Here is a 15476-nt window from a genome sequence, read left to right on the forward strand (position 1 = left end):
AACTGTGCCCTCCATGGCCCACAGGGCCTCACTAATGCAATCAATCACAGTGGACCTTCAGACACCAGCTTTGCAATGGCCTTGTATACGTTCAGAGTAGCTGCTACACCAAGCATGACAGTGAGTGATGGGTGCCTTCACTGAGATCACAAGATAGAGACCCCTGCCAAGGTGCTTGTGCCATCCCTAGGACTCCACATGGGGTCTTGTCAAAGCAAGCCCCGGCCCTCTGTCATCACTAGAGCCTCTGTGGGCCCAACTGATCTCACATCAGTTCCCCCCTCCACTCATCATGGCCTCCACACAAAGTCAGTGACCATAATAGGAGTCCCAGGAAACACTACAGTGGGCACCTCAGTACCAGGGTGTATTGGCACAGCGTGGCCACTGTGCCCAAATACCGAACTGGGGATAAGAAAGGCGAACTGTCCATCTCAGCCTGCCATGATCTGAAAGCCCCAATAGTACACCAAGGCAGAGCCTACGACATGTGTGACCAGCTTGCAGGTCCCCGCAGACCCAAGGGAACTCATGGTGCCCACAGGAGTGGCTCCTGGCAGCTGGAGCATGGTCTATCCTAATGGGTGTGGGAACTGCCAGCTGCCCCTGGGGCTAGAAGTTCGTGGCATTTGTCTTCGTCATGCAGCTGGCCAAGTTTCCCTGGAGCCGGGTGCATACATCGGGGGTCACCCACATGCAGGTGGACAGGAAGCAGGTCACCTAATTGTAGCACTCGCTGAAACTGGCCTGGTACTTGTCTAGGATGGAGAGGCCCCTGTTCAGTCCAGATGAAGAGAAGAAATGGGTTATGAGTTTAATCAACATTGCACTTCGAAACATTGGAAATCCACATGACCCCGGAGTGCACATTTCAGTGGTGTTAGAAATTGGATTTTTAGTAGGCTAGGGCATGGGCCAAAGCCAGGCAAAAACCACCACCCTAGTCAGGATGAGGGAGTTACACTTCTAAAATAACCCCTGCTCCTCCCCTTGGTAGCTTGGCACGAGCAGCCAGGCTTATCTTGGAGACAGTGTGAAAAGCATTTGCACATAACCAACAGTAATACAGTGCATGCACTACAAAAGGACACCACACCAGTTTAGAAAAATACCCAATATTTTTATATAATTAAGACAAGACCAAAAACGATAAAAATCCTATACTTAAAAGTTCACAGTTCCAAAAATAAGCTGATTAAAAAGATGTCCTTGTGTGGATAGTTCTGTCTGGGCTACCATGGAGTCGTGAACAACAAAATCCAACTGTTCTGGCTGGTTGCAGGGTTGCTGGCCAGCTACGATGTCGGGAATAACAGCAAAACAGTACTTGTGAGCAATGCAGGGCGAAGGGTCCCTTGAAGTCACTCGTGTTGCAGGTCGAGCTCCTCTCTGATGGAATCAGGAGCGCTGGCAGGCGTCGAGTGCTGGGGTGTGAAGGGCAGTGGTGCAGCGTGCGGTGCACCCAGCTTGCGGTGCGAGCAGCGGCTCGGTGGCGGCATCAATTAGCGTTGTCGGTGAGACCAAGGTCGCAGTGCGAGATGAAGGCGGTGCTCGCCACGGTGCTAGCAGGACAAAGTGCAAGCAACCGTGTCGTCATTCCTGAAGTACTGTCGTTGGCTGACGAACTAGAGTCGATGGCGCCGGCGTCGGTAGGCCAAGGCTGTGGTGCAGGATGAGGGTGGTGCAGCATGATATTGGTAGGGGGTGGTGGCGTCAGGCAGGCCAAGGCGGCCTTGTGAAGCCAGGTGGTGCAGAGTCTGGTGCCCACAGGTTGTGGTGCAAACAGTGGCTCTGTTGTGGTGTCAACAGGTGTCGTCAGCGAGACCAGCTTTACGGTGCGGCATTGCATCGGTGCTCTCTGCGGTGCCAAAGCATTGGCGTGAAGCAAGCTGGTGCAGACTGCGGTCCCCATAGGTTACCATGGAAGCATCAGCTCAGTGGCAGCATCAACAGTCATCGTCGGTGACAACAGGGTTGCGGTGCGGCTTCGCGGAGGTGCCAAAGCTTTGGGGTGAATTGAGATGGTGCAGAGTTTGATACCCACAGGGTGCGGTGCAAGCAGGGGCTCTGTGGTGGCATCCACAGGCGTTATCGGTGAGACCATGGTTGCAGTGCGGCATTGCGGCAGTACCATCGGCAGTGCCCTCGCTTCGGCTTGAAGCGAGGCAGTGCAGAGTGCAATGCCCACAGGTCGCAGTGCAAGCTCGTCAACAGGCATCGTCGGTGAGACCAAGGTTATGGTAGTGCCCTCTGTGGTGCCTTCTGGTCACGGAGTCGGCAGCGGCATCGTAGACATTGTCCAGTTGCTTTTCCTCTGTTTGCAGCTCAAAACACACAGTCCCCAGTGCTGCGGGCAGAAGAGCTTGAAGTCTTTGGTTTTTTTGAGACTCTGTGAACAAGGGGCAAGCTCTACCTCAAGCCCTTGGAAAGACTCACAAATTGGGTTGCAGAAAGTTCAGTCCAGGCCTTTCACTGCCCAAGACAGAAGCAGCCACTGCAGGTCAGCCCAGCAAAGCAGTTGTTCCTTTTTGCAGCTTCTCCGGCTCTTCTTCTTGGCAGTCTTCTGGATCCAGATGAGTTCTAAAGTTCAGGGGATTGTGACCCAGTATTTATGTCCAAAATTCCTTTGATCTTCCAGGCAGAGGGCGTCTGTGCCCGGCCAGAACTAATTAGGCCTTATCTTGTGAGAATTCCTGGCAGGAGGTGGAGATCGCATTTGTCAGAGGCAGACAATGCCCTTTGAGGTGCAAGGAAATCTCATCCCCCTCCCCCCATCATAGCCCAGGTCTACTCAGCCCTTTCCTCACCTACCTAGACTATCTGGAACCCCTCCGACCCCCCAGCCTTCTGTCATCCAAAACCTAGACAGGCAATCCACATTCCAGTAGAGGCACATGGGAGGACTGAGCAAGAAAATACCCACTTTGTAAAAGTGGAATTTTGAAACGCAGAATGTAAAAATCACCTTCACTGAAAGATGCATCTTTAGATTCTGAGTTAAGGCATACTAAATTTCATTTTCTTACCGAATTCCCTGGGCCAGTAATGTTTCTAAAATGCTATAAACAAAACCTCCCATTCTGTGCCATGGGGAACTAGTAGCCTTTCAATAGTGAAAACGAAATTGGCTATAATTCACTATTAGGATATGCCACATGCACCAGGGCATGTCCTACCTTTCCAATACACTGCACCCTGCACACAGTGGTACCTTGGGCCTACCTGAGGTGTGTCTGACATGTAAGAAAAGGGAAGGTTGGGGACCGGCCAGTGTGTGCACTGGCCAAGTTACCATGGCAATTAGAATCTGCGCGCAGACTCTGCAATGGCAAGTCTGAGTTACCGTTTCCAGGGATACTCATGGGGTGGCACAACCAGTGCTGCAGGCCCCCGAGTAGCATTCGATTCACCGGCCCTGGCACAGGCATTGCGCTTTACTAGGGGCTAACAGATAAAACAAATATCCAATCATGGAAAAACCAATCCATAACACAATTTACACAGAGATCATATGCACTTTAGCACTGATTAGCAGTGGTAAAATGCCCAGAGTCCTAAAACTAACACAAACAGGCCAGGGTGCAATAGGAGGAAAAAGCAAAACGTTTGGGGATAATCCTGAAAAAAGGGCCATTTCCAACAAGTGGTCACAGCCCCTTAGTGACCAAAGGAGACAGTGTTATATGTGTGCATGTCGGGTGAGTGCTTATGGATCAAGAGGGTGGGGAAGTACTAGAACATAAGCAAGGGTCCCTGTCTCAGGGCCAGACACAAAAGGCACTCCATGTAAAGGTCCCATTCGATTGAACATGGAGGGCAGACAACAGTCACAGCATAAGAAGGTGTCACAGTCAACGTGAAGTGGGCATGGTGACATTTGAGTCTAGTAACAAAACATATCAGCCAAGAAATGGATGGGAAAAAAACATATTACTATATTCATTTTTTTTAAAACAGCCACTACTCATGTACGATATAAGGTCCAGAGCTGGTCCTGTGCGTGAAGGAAGTTATAGTGCTGCAAGGTATCGATTTCCACCCAGATGGCACCTTGTCTGGATCAGAGACCTCCAGATAAGTCTTGTGAGTAACCCATCACCCTCTGCTCCAGAGCAGAAGGTGTTCATAGGCCCATCTATCATTACTCTCAGACCATGGGAACAGAGCACAGTCAAGGCAGTAAATTGTGGCAGATGCTTGAAAGGAATCAAGCGCCTCACCAGTCATCTGTGCCCTCTGCAGCCCCCAGAGGTGTTTCACCATCATTTACAGGATATCAGCCTTCTCCAGTCAGGAGGGTAGGGAGCTCTGGGGGGAGGAAGAAGAAGAGGGGGTTAGACACCTGGGTAAGAGCATGAACCCAGCAACAAGCACTGCTGACAGCAACCACAACACAACCAGACACCACAAACAACACCAGCAAACACAACACCAGGTGAGGCACAGAGTGACGTGAAAATGGGCAGTCCAACACACCCAGGGGGTGAGATGAGGCCTGTTACGAGCCCAACCACACTATTAGCCAGTCTCAAACACTGTCAGCGGCTCTAGACACACACACTCCAGACATGCACAAATCACCACAATACAAGCAGACACCACACATAACACCAGCAAACACAAAACCAGGAGAAGCACATGGTGACATGTGAACATGGCTGATATAACACTTACATGGGGTGAGATGAGGAAATTCACTAGCCCAGCCACTAATTGGACCAGTCCCAAACACTCTCAGCAGCTCTAGACACAAACAACTCAACAAAACACAACCAGACATCAAAGCAAAATACCTCCAGGAGAGGCACAGGGTGACCTGTGAGCATGGCTGGTCCAACACATGCAGGGGGTGAGGTGAGGTTTGTAACCAGCCTAACCACATTAGGGGCCAGGGGACTACCACCAATTCAATTCAATTCAATTCAATTCAAAAGTGCTTTATTCGAGTTGTTACTCATAAAAACAGACATACAAACACGTAATAAAAAGGCAATTAAATTTACAAAAGTCGTATTTGACATAAGCACATACCACATTAAAAACAGTTATCTACCAAGCAAAATATACATAATCACAGGTGTAAAGTTCATTACTATTAAAAAACAGTTAAAAAAGATTACAATATCATTGAGCTAAAATCGTCAAAATTTCATTCAAAATGACACGGAAATTATACCAATACAGAGAATAGACAATAGTCTAGCAGTCTCTGAACAACTGATCAGAGAGTAGTTACCCTACTAGCAATCTCTGCCTTAATACCCACGCCCACCCCAGGTACTTTGCGGTGGCAATTGTGATCCAAGTCAGAGTAGTAGACCTAACAATACGCAAAGCTACCATACTGCTTTTGGTACCCAAATTCTTACACATAGGTGCCAACCAGACTCGCCTTGGAGCAGAATATACTTTACAGGAAAACAAAAAGTGACCAAGGGTTTCGTTTCCTTCCCCACAGACTGGACAAGTAGCTGAACCTCCTACCCTCCACTTAGATGTTAGATTACGGAGAGGGAGAGAGCCAGCCCTCAGTTGAAAAAACAATTTCCTATCCATAGGGTTGGATATGTAATCCCAATACAATTCATATACAGGGAACAGTTTAACCTCAAGGAAGCTAATGGTCATGGACCCGCAGTTGGTACTGAGCAAACTCCTGTTAACAACCCGTTCCCAAAAGATATTTATTAGGGTTGTCTTAGTGGGAAATGATGCCCCAGCTGGATCAAACCACAATGCATTTAGCCCTAGTTCAAATAGTGCAAGTTTTAATGATTTGAACCAGCTAATTTTATAAAAGCGATCTGCTTTAATGACATCAATAAACCCATCCGCATAGTGGGAGAGCTCAGGCGTAGTCCAGAGCCTACGCCAGTATAGAATCGGTCGTAGTTTTCCCATTTCCGAGATTTCTTTCCTGCCAAGCTCATATCTCAGAGGTAATAACGGACTACTCTGTGGAGTACCTGTAAGTTGCCTAAAAAACTTGTTCTCTGAAATTTGAAGATCTTGCAGATTTTCATGCCCCCACAACTCGGCCCCGTACAGTGCTGACCCAATTGCTTTTGCTTCCTATATAACCAGGGGTGGTTTAATCGGTTTGGTCAGCGATTTCCTATGCTCCTTTATAATCGTACCAGCTAGTTGCTTGTGCCTTAATGTTGCAATATTTAAATGTTGGTTCCACCTATTATCATTAGAGATATGGATCCCCAGGTAAGTAAATGATTTTACAACCTCAAGAATGCGTCCACTCATGACAATTTTGGATTTAAAATTTCTATGTGGATTAAAAACCATGAGTTATCCAAAATGGCCAATGCTTTTTGCAAACGACTTGGGGTTTTGGATAAAATTAACGTGTCATCGGCGAACATTAAAATAGGAACTTTTACACCTGCAAGAGAAGGAGCATCCACTACCTGTGATTGCATGCGGGGGACAATACCGTTAAAAAAAAAGGGTGAACAATGTTGGTGCCATTGAGCATCCTTGCCGAACCCCACGCTCAACAGGAAATTCAGCAGTGTCATTGCCATACCCACCCCATTGAATTTTGGCATAAGTACCTTCATGTAATCTCATGATCAAGGTCAGCAAGACCCCTGGGACCCGTAAAGCCGCAAGCACTTCCCACAGCTTTGCCCTTGGTACCAGGTCGAAGGCAGCCCGCAAATCGACGAATGCCGCATAAAGACTGCCTCCACCTAGCACCACGGTCCTCCACTGGATCAATAGGAATCGAAAGACTTGATCCACAGTACTAGTTGCCCTGCGGAACCCAGCCTGAAAGGGAGATAGAATATTGTGTTCCTCCGCCCAGTCGAGCAATCTGTTTACAATCACTCGTCCCACAATTTTTTGGACAGTATCAATTAAACTGATTGGGCGATAGCTGCAAGGCTGGGCACGATCTCCCTTTTTGAACACCGGAATGATTACAGCCCCCCGCCATGACACCGGGATATCTGCACCCTTAGTAATGTGGTTTATTAACAAGTATATATATTTGCACCACCTTCCAGTGTCATTTAGAAAAACGTCCGCTGGGACCCCATCTGTGCCTGGAGCACGACCGCTATGTACAGTTTTGAGGGCAGACAGTATTTCACTCTGCGTGAAGACATTGTCTTCTGCAAATAGATGAATAGGGCAAGTACTAGTTACAATCTGGTCCCTAGTAGCATACTGGTCTCTGAAGAATGTGACCCAGGCATCCTGTGGGACATTGTTGTTACTTGACTCTTCAGACCTTTCTTGACCCCATTTTACAATGTGCCAAAATAATCTAGAATGTTTTCGATCACTTGCACATTTCAGCTTATTCCAATGGGCCTCGTCCCAATCTCGTTTCGCCTTAGCAATGCAGATTTTATAATTCTTCCTGGCAGATCGAATAGCCCCCAAATTTTTACTCTTAATTGCGGCTCCCAGAGAGGTTCGTGCCACCTTGCAATCATGATTATACTACTTAGTAGCTCTATAAGCACATACCTTCTTTCTATTTACAGGTTTTAAAAAGTAACATTTAATTTCTTTAAAAAGATTCTCATGTACTTTTGCGGTGTCATCTTGACCCGGAGGATCCCCTGCCACACACTCTAAGGCCATGATAGCCTTGTCAGTCGCAACTCCTATTTTTTCTAAGACCAGATGGTCTGTCCTGACACTTGTCCACCTCAACCTGCGCATTTCATTTGTTGGTACAATAAGTGGGGGTAGAAGATCATCACGGGTATTAGAAACAATACCATCGGACAGCCACCATTTGTGAGAAACACATAGAGGGTCATGGTCACTCTCAAGCCTTTCCATTACAACCATGTCACTAACAGTTGATCAAAGGGACATGCTACAAATAACATAATCAATGCGGCTTTTGTGTCTCCCATTATTGAAAGTCATAGCTGGTACTCTATCTGACTTTGTCCTACCATTCAGAGCTCTTAACCCATGTTCGAGACACATTGCATTTAGACCTAAAATATCCTCAGTCCAGCGAGTTACTGGAGTAGTATCTAATATGGGAATATCCCATTGCTTATCTTCCTATGTACCTAAGAAAGCCTCGCCGGTATCTAGAGGTTCAAACGTGCGATTTAAGTCGCCTGCAAATATTATGTTCTTACTACTAGAATGTGTCTCAAGAAGATTATACAGGGTAAGAAGGACCTCAGATTTTCCTGTATTTCCACTTCTGGCATATATGTTATAGATATCAAGAGGAATGGATGTATCACTCATGAGCCTAATGAGCTGGATATCTTTTTGATCGAGCGCCACACTTTTTACTACAGCCTTTAAGGACTGTCGGACCCATATAGTAAGGCACCCCATCGGACGCCCTTTTGGGCCCTTGATGGCTGGTACATAGAAATTTAAGTACCCCAGAGCAAAAACAGGATCACAAGCCCATGTCTCCTGAAAAATACAAACATCGTACTTGCTAACAAACCCAAACCAATCTCCACAGACCAGCTTGGAGCATAGCCCATCCACATTCCAGGATAATAAGTTCCCAGTACCATATGCCGTTTCAAATTTAGGGCTAGAGACAATCCCACTCAACACCATGTTGTTAATACCATTGGTTTTTACATTTTCATTGATTGGTCCCACCGTGTCCACAGGGTTGGCGTTCTCAGTTCGAGCGCCTACTAGATCACCAAGTTCCCTTGTAGTGCATGCATCAATTGTAGTTTGCAACAAAGGCTTGGGGTTAAATGGTAGTCAATCACAGGCATTCAGGTTTGAGAGGGCAGAGAATCTATTTTCCAAGCCTAGTCCCCCCTCAGTAAAACCAACATCATAACTACCCCTTTTGGTCACCACATTCCATTTTGTTCTTAAAGTACTAGGATTCGGACCTCTTCCTTTCCGAGGGTAGAAACAATCCAAAGTCAGTGGAACAATCGTAGTTGATCTTCGCTTTGGAGGTAAGATGTTGGGCAAGATGTTTGACAATACCTCAGGGTCAGAAAAGTTAAGGACAACACAATCCCCCTAATACCTCTTGACCCTATTACCAATCCACTCTACCCTTCTGGCATTTACAAGTTCTTCAGATAATTGCTGCCTTCCCCAAGGAGATATTACCATGTTGTTAGTAAGCCACGATAAAGATTTATGTATTAAAGATGATGTAGTTTCAACCTCCCCAGATGCCAATGGAGGGACATTTGCAAGAACGAGAACTAATGGAGAGGCTTCTACCACGAGCTCAAAAGACCCTTTCCCAGTATTGAAATCAGCAGTAGTAGGAACGGGGGGTACAACACCTAAAGCACTACCAACTGGATTCATCAGTGGAACCGTTAGCGGATTTAGCACAGGGATAGGAGTAGGTCCACAATTTTCGCCAGAGGGTGGTTTACTCATTAATGACTCTACCCAAGTCACAACTTCTTCAGGGAGTTTTTATACCTCCACCAATGTTTTCTCTAATAAGCCACCCAATCTATTAACCTCAGCGGTTAATTTGTCTATTTTACTAACCAGGGGTTTGACTATGCCTTTAATTTTTATATCCATCATGCTCCATAATTTATGAAATTGAGCATTGGAGAGGGTCACATAAGCTTCATTTGACAGATCAACCTCCTCCTCCTCAAGTATTTTCCTTGGTGGGGTTGCAACTTTATTTCTACCAGACCTTAAACCCCCCCGTTTAGTCATAACCTTTCTTTTGCCCCCAGTAACCCTCGGGGCTGGAACAGGGGCTGGGGCAGGGAGAGGAGACTCGTTATTGGTGGATATCACTGTCTCCACTTCACTGTCACTACTGTGTTCAGTAATAGCCACTATGCCACTAGGCTGGATAGTTATTATATCATTAAGAGAATCATGTACCGCACCAGATGTACTGCTGTTATCTAGTGCAAAAGGATCCTCTATCTCTTTATCATTCAAGGGAGATTGGTTAGATGAATCCAATCCCAACGAGGATCTCCAGTCGCTATTTATTTTTGCCACAACTTGGAAGAGATAGTTGTGCATGGTGTTATTGACTGGAGTTTGCTTTTTCCCGGGCATAATTAGGATGGGCAATACACTCAGAACAATATGTTTACTCACAGTACTCTGTACTTGTTTCTGTTACCCAATGTAGTCCAAGCCAGTCTGTGTCCAGGAGGAAATCGCAGGAGTTTTTCGGGCAGGGTCCCTAGCCCAACCCAACCTAGTCCAGCCTCGGACGGCCACAGACGGCCCGCCCTTTGCCCGGGCTTAGCCCGGCGCAGACCCGCGTCGCGGGGACTCTGTGGTCTTTATCGCGCCTCCGGACGCACAGATGACGTTGCGACCTGCGGGGGAGCCTGGGTGTTGTGGTTTCCCTCCTCGGGGGCCGGCGGAATGCAGCGGCGGTGAGGGACCAGGAGCCCGGGGCAAAGCAGCACAGTCAGGGGCCAGGAGCCTCAAAAGCAGCAAAGGATCCGGCGGCCACACAGCAGGTTCTAACCAGGTTCCACCCGCTCAGCCGGAGACGCTGTGGTCTTTATTGCGCCTCCGGGGGCACAGGTGACGTTGCGACCTGCGGGGGAGCCTGGGTGTTGTGGTTTGCCTCCTCGGCGGCCGGCGGAGTGCAGCGGCGGCGAGGGACCAGGAGCCCGGGGCAAAGCAGCACAGTCAGGGGCCAGGAGCCTCAAAAGCAGCAAAGGATCCGGCGGCCACACAGCAGGTTCTAACCAGGTTCCACCCGCTCAGCTGGAGACGCTGTGGTCTTTATCGCGCCTCCGGGCGCACAGATGACGTTGCGACCTGCGGGGGAGCCTGGGTGTTGTGGTTTCCCTCCTCGGCGGCCGGCGGAGTGCAGCGGCGGCGAGGGACCAGGAGCCCGGGGCAAAGCAGCACAGTCAGGGGCCAGGAGCCTCAAAAGCAGCAAAGGATCCGGCGGCCACACAGCAGGTTCTAACCAGGTTCCACCTCCTGAGGGCACAATATATGTTAAACAATGGAAGGAGACAATTGTGGTCCCTGGACCTCATCCCTCAGTGCACGACCAAGTCTTAATAGGGGCTGATTTTGGCCCTAGGGACCCTATCCCTGAGCCTGGTCTTGAAATGCTGGGTCTCCTGGACTGTTCCCATTAGGTGCAGGATCAAGACAGATTTGCAGATGGTTGGGTCCAAACTGGAATGGCATGGTGAGCTAAAAAACTGTGGATTTAGGCCCAGATCTCTGTACTGGAGTGAATGTATGACATTGTTCTGCAATCTGTGCATCAATTGTTCTTTTTGCATCTGTCACCCCGAGTGGGACAGGTATGCCCAGACCTGGGTCCTGTGCTCTCCATGCCACTGGAGTCAAGCTATCCTGGCTGATGAGGGGTGAAAGCCCAAAACGGGTCCTAGGATGCTTGTTTCGAGTCCAGGAAGGACCTGGATTGGCAGTTCGGGCTGCACTGTTCCCATGGGGCACAGGGTCAAGACTGATTAGCATATGGCTGCGATCACACTGGAATGGCATGGTGAGCAAAAAAACGATGGTTTTAGGCCCAGATCTCTGCACTGGGGTGAATGTATGACATTGTTCTGCATTCAGTCCATCAACTGTTGTTTTTGCATTTGTCACCCCGAGTGGGACGGGTATGCTCAGATGTGAGTCCCGTGCTCTCCATGTCACTGGAATCAAGCTATCCCGGCTGATGAGGACTGAGACCCCAAAACCAGTCCTAGGATGTTTGTTTCCAGTCCAGGGAAGACCTGGCCTGGCAGTTTGGGCAGGACTGTTCCCATTGAGTTCAAAGTCAAGCCTGGCTTTGCATATGGCTGGGTCCAAACTGGAATGGCATGGTGAGCACAAAAAAAGATGGATTTAGGCCCAGATCTCTGTACTGGGGTGAATGTATGACATTGTTCTGCATTCTGTCCATCAATTGTTTTTTCTGTATTTGTCAACCCGAGTGGGACAGATATGCCCATTCATGGGTCCCGTGATCTCCATGCCACTGGAGTCAAGCTATTCCAGCTGATGAGGGCTGAAAGTCTAAAATCCGTCCTAGAATCAATCAATCAATCAATCAAAGACATTTATAGAGCGCACTACTTACCCATGGGGTCTCAAGGCGCTTGGGGGGGGGGGGGGGGGGTGCCGTTACTGCTCGAACAGCCAGGTCTTGAGCTTCTTCCTGAAGGAGAGGTGGTCTTGGGTCAAGCGCAGGTCGGTCGGGAGGGAGTTCCAGGTCTTGGCGGCCAGGTAGGAGAAGGACCTTCCTCCTGTTGTCGCTCTTCGGATGCGGGGGACGGCGGCGAGGGCGTGGTTGGCTGATCGGAGGTGGCGTTTGGGAGCGTAGAAGTTGACTCGGTTGTTAAGGTAGCTCGGGCCTTGATCGTATAGGGCCTTGTGTGCGTGGGTGAGGAGACGGAAGTTGATTCTTTTGTTGACGGGGAGCCAGTGCAGGTCTCTCAGATGTCCGGAGATGTGGCTGGTTCGTGGGATGTCGAGGATGAGTCTGGCTGAGGCGGTCTGGATCCGCTGGAGTCTCTTCTGGAGCTTGGCGGTGGTACCGGCGTAGAGGGCGTTGCCGTAGTCCAGTCGGCTGGTGACGAGGGCCTGGGTGACGGTCTTCCTGGTCTCGGTGGGGATCCACCAGAAGATCTTCCGTAGCATGCGTAGGATGTTGAAGCACGACGAGGAGACGGCGTTGACTTGCCTGGTCATGGAGAGGGAGGAGTCCAGGATGAAACCCAGGTTCCGTGCGTGGTCCGTCGGTTTGGGTGCAGTGCCCAGGGCGGGGGGCCACCAGGAGTCGTCCCAGGCGGAGGGCGAGGAGCCCAGGATGAGGACCTCCGTCTTGTCTGAGTTCAGTTTCAGGCGGCTGGTCGTCATCCACTCGGCTACATCTTTCATCCCTTCGTGCAGATTGGCTCTGGCGGCGGCTGGGTCGTTGGTCAGGGAAAGGATCAGGTGGGTGTCGTCGGCGTAGGAGATTATGTTGAGGTTGTGTTGGCGTGGGATGGCCACGAGGGGGCTCATGTAGACGTTGAAGAGGGTGGGGCTCAGCGAGGATCCTTGAGGGACGCCGCAGATGACTTCGGTGGCTTCTGACTTGAACGGTGGTAGGCGGACTCTCTGTGTTCTTCCGTCGAGGAAGGAGATGATCCATTCCAGTGCCTTCTCCTGGATTCCGACATTGCTGAGGCGCTGCACTAGGGTGCGGTGGCAGACAGTGTCGAATGCCGCGGAGAGGTCAAGGAGGATGAGGGCCGCTGTATCTCCGTTGTCCATCAGGGCTCGGATGTCGTCGGTGGCGGCGATGAGGGCGGTCTCGGTGCTATGGTTGGCTCGGAAACCAGACTGTGAGGGGTCAAGGGATCCGTTCGTCTCGAGGAAGGCGGCAAGCTGTCTGTTGACGGTCTTCTCGATGACTTTGGCTGGAAACGGGAGGAGCGAGATGGGGCGGTAATTCTTGAGTTCGGTGGGGTCTGCTGTGGGTTTCTTGAGTAGAGCGTTGAGTTCGGCGTGCTTCCAGCTCTCAGGGAAGGTGGCGGTGTCGAAGGAGGTGTTGATAATGTCCCGCAGGTGGGGTGCGATGACAGCGTCCACCTTGTTGAAGACGTGGTGAGGGCAGGGGTCAGTCGGAGATCCGGAGTGGACGGAGTTCATCATGCGGACGGTGTCTTCGGTGTTGACCGGAGTCCAGGCGCGGAGGCTGGTGGTGGGCGGTGTTGCTGCGGTCGTGGCGTGCGTCGTTGAATGCTGAAGCTGTTGTGTATGTCCGTGATCTTGTTGTGGAAGTAGGAGGCGTGGGAGTTGCAGAGGTCTTGCAAAGGGGTGATGTCGTTGCTTCCTGCGTTGGGGTTGGAGAGCTCTTTCACGATGTTGAAGAGTTCCTTGCAGTTGTGTGCGTTGTTGTCCAGCCGGTCCTTGAATGCAATTTTCTTGGCGGTGCGGATCAGTTGGTGGTGCTTCCGGGTGGCGAGCTTGAGGGTGGTCATGTTGTCCGGTGTTGGTTCCCTTCTCCAGGCTTTCTCGAGGGCTCGGCAGTTCTTCTTGGAGCTCTTGAGTTCGTCGGTGAACCATGGGGCTTTCTTGCTGCCGGGTCTGCTGGGCGGGGTCCTCAGAGGGGCGAGTTCGTCCGCGCAGTTGCTGATCCACTTCGCGAGGTTGTCGGCGGCCTGGCTGGGGTTCGCTGAGCTGGCAGGAGGGTGCTGGCTCAGGGAGGCGGCGAGCTGGTCGGCCGTGATCTTGTTCCAGCTTCTTCGAGCGGCCTGTTGCTGGTGGTGGTGGATCGTCGTTCTATCGAAGGTGAAGTGGACACAGCTGTGGTCCGTCCAGTGGAGTTCTGTGGCGTGGCTGAAGGCGATGTCTTTGCTGGATGAGAAGACGGCGTCGAGTGTGTGTCCGGCGAGGTGGGTGGGGGTGCTCACCAGTTGCTTGAGTCCAAGGTTGGCGAGGTTGTCGAGCGGGTGGTGGTGTTGTGGTCGTTGTTGTTCTCCAGGTGGAAGTTGAGGTCCCCCAGGAGGATGTAGTCAGCGGAGGGGAGGGCATGCGGGCTGAGGAAGTCGGCGATGTCCTTGCTGAATTGTGTGCGTGGTCCCGGGGGTCGGTAGATCAGGGTGCCTCTGAGGGTGGTCTTCGGGTCTTCGGCCTCCAGTTCAGGGAGGACCTGGCCTGGCAGTTCGGGCTGGACTGTTCCCATTGGGCGCAAGGGTCAAGACTGATGTGCATATGTCTGGGTCCAAACTGGAATGGCATGGTGAGCAAAAAAACAATGAATTTAGGCCCAGTTCTATGTACTAGGGTGAATGTATGACATTGTTCTGCATTCTCTCCAACATTTGTTCATTTTGCAGCTGTAATTCACCCAGGGGACCCAGCCAGCACCCCTGAAGACCATGGGAGAAGCCTGAATCCTCCGGTGGTCGCTCCAGGTTCCTCGCTTCCAGCAGTAGCCCATATTGCTCTCACACACAGGGATCGGCTAAACATGCAGCTCTCTCCGTGTGAGAGAAATGCTTTCATCTGTGGACAGGTAAACAGGCGAAAACTCCTCTCTGAGCAAGCAGGTGTGCTCTTGCTTGCTGGGAGCAGAGTGCTCCTGCTTGGCTGGAGTGAAAACAAACTGCTATGTACCCAGGGGTGGGCAACCCGAGACATATCAGGAGCTAGCCCTGGGGGGTGGCAGTCCCCAAGGCCATAATTTGCTTTAGTAGGGGCCCCCTCCTTTACTTAGCATGGACTGGTTCTGTGGAGCTTGTGGTCCCTGGGCCCAGGGGGGATCTGCGGGTCCCATGGTACCTGGCACATATGTAAGCCTCATGATGGGCTGTGCTCCCCCTATGTTGTTTCAGTAAAGCCCCAAGGAGTTGGTGGTCCTTAGGGCTAATAGGAGCCTCAGGAGGGGGCTCCATGCGACCCAACTCCTTTATGTTTTAAATATATCTGCATGTTCCTAGGATATGGTCTACCAGAGGCTTTTTTAAAGACAAGTATGGCAGATCAAGCTTTTAAAAAAAAATCTTTCCCACAGACTCATG

General features: G+C 50.4%; 1 pseudogene; it reads right to left on the bottom strand.

Annotated features, from left to right (window-relative positions):
- Positions 1 to 290: 290 nt before the first annotated feature.
- Positions 291 to 15476, bottom strand: part of LOC147718572 (transcription factor HES-1-like) — a 101507-nt pseudogene continuing 86321 nt past the window's right edge.

The sequence above is a fragment of the Lissotriton vulgaris genome, chromosome 4_1, assembly GCF_964263255.1.
Source record: "Lissotriton vulgaris chromosome 4_1, aLisVul1.2, whole genome shotgun sequence".
Taxonomy (NCBI): Eukaryota; Metazoa; Chordata; class Amphibia; order Caudata; family Salamandridae; genus Lissotriton; species Lissotriton vulgaris.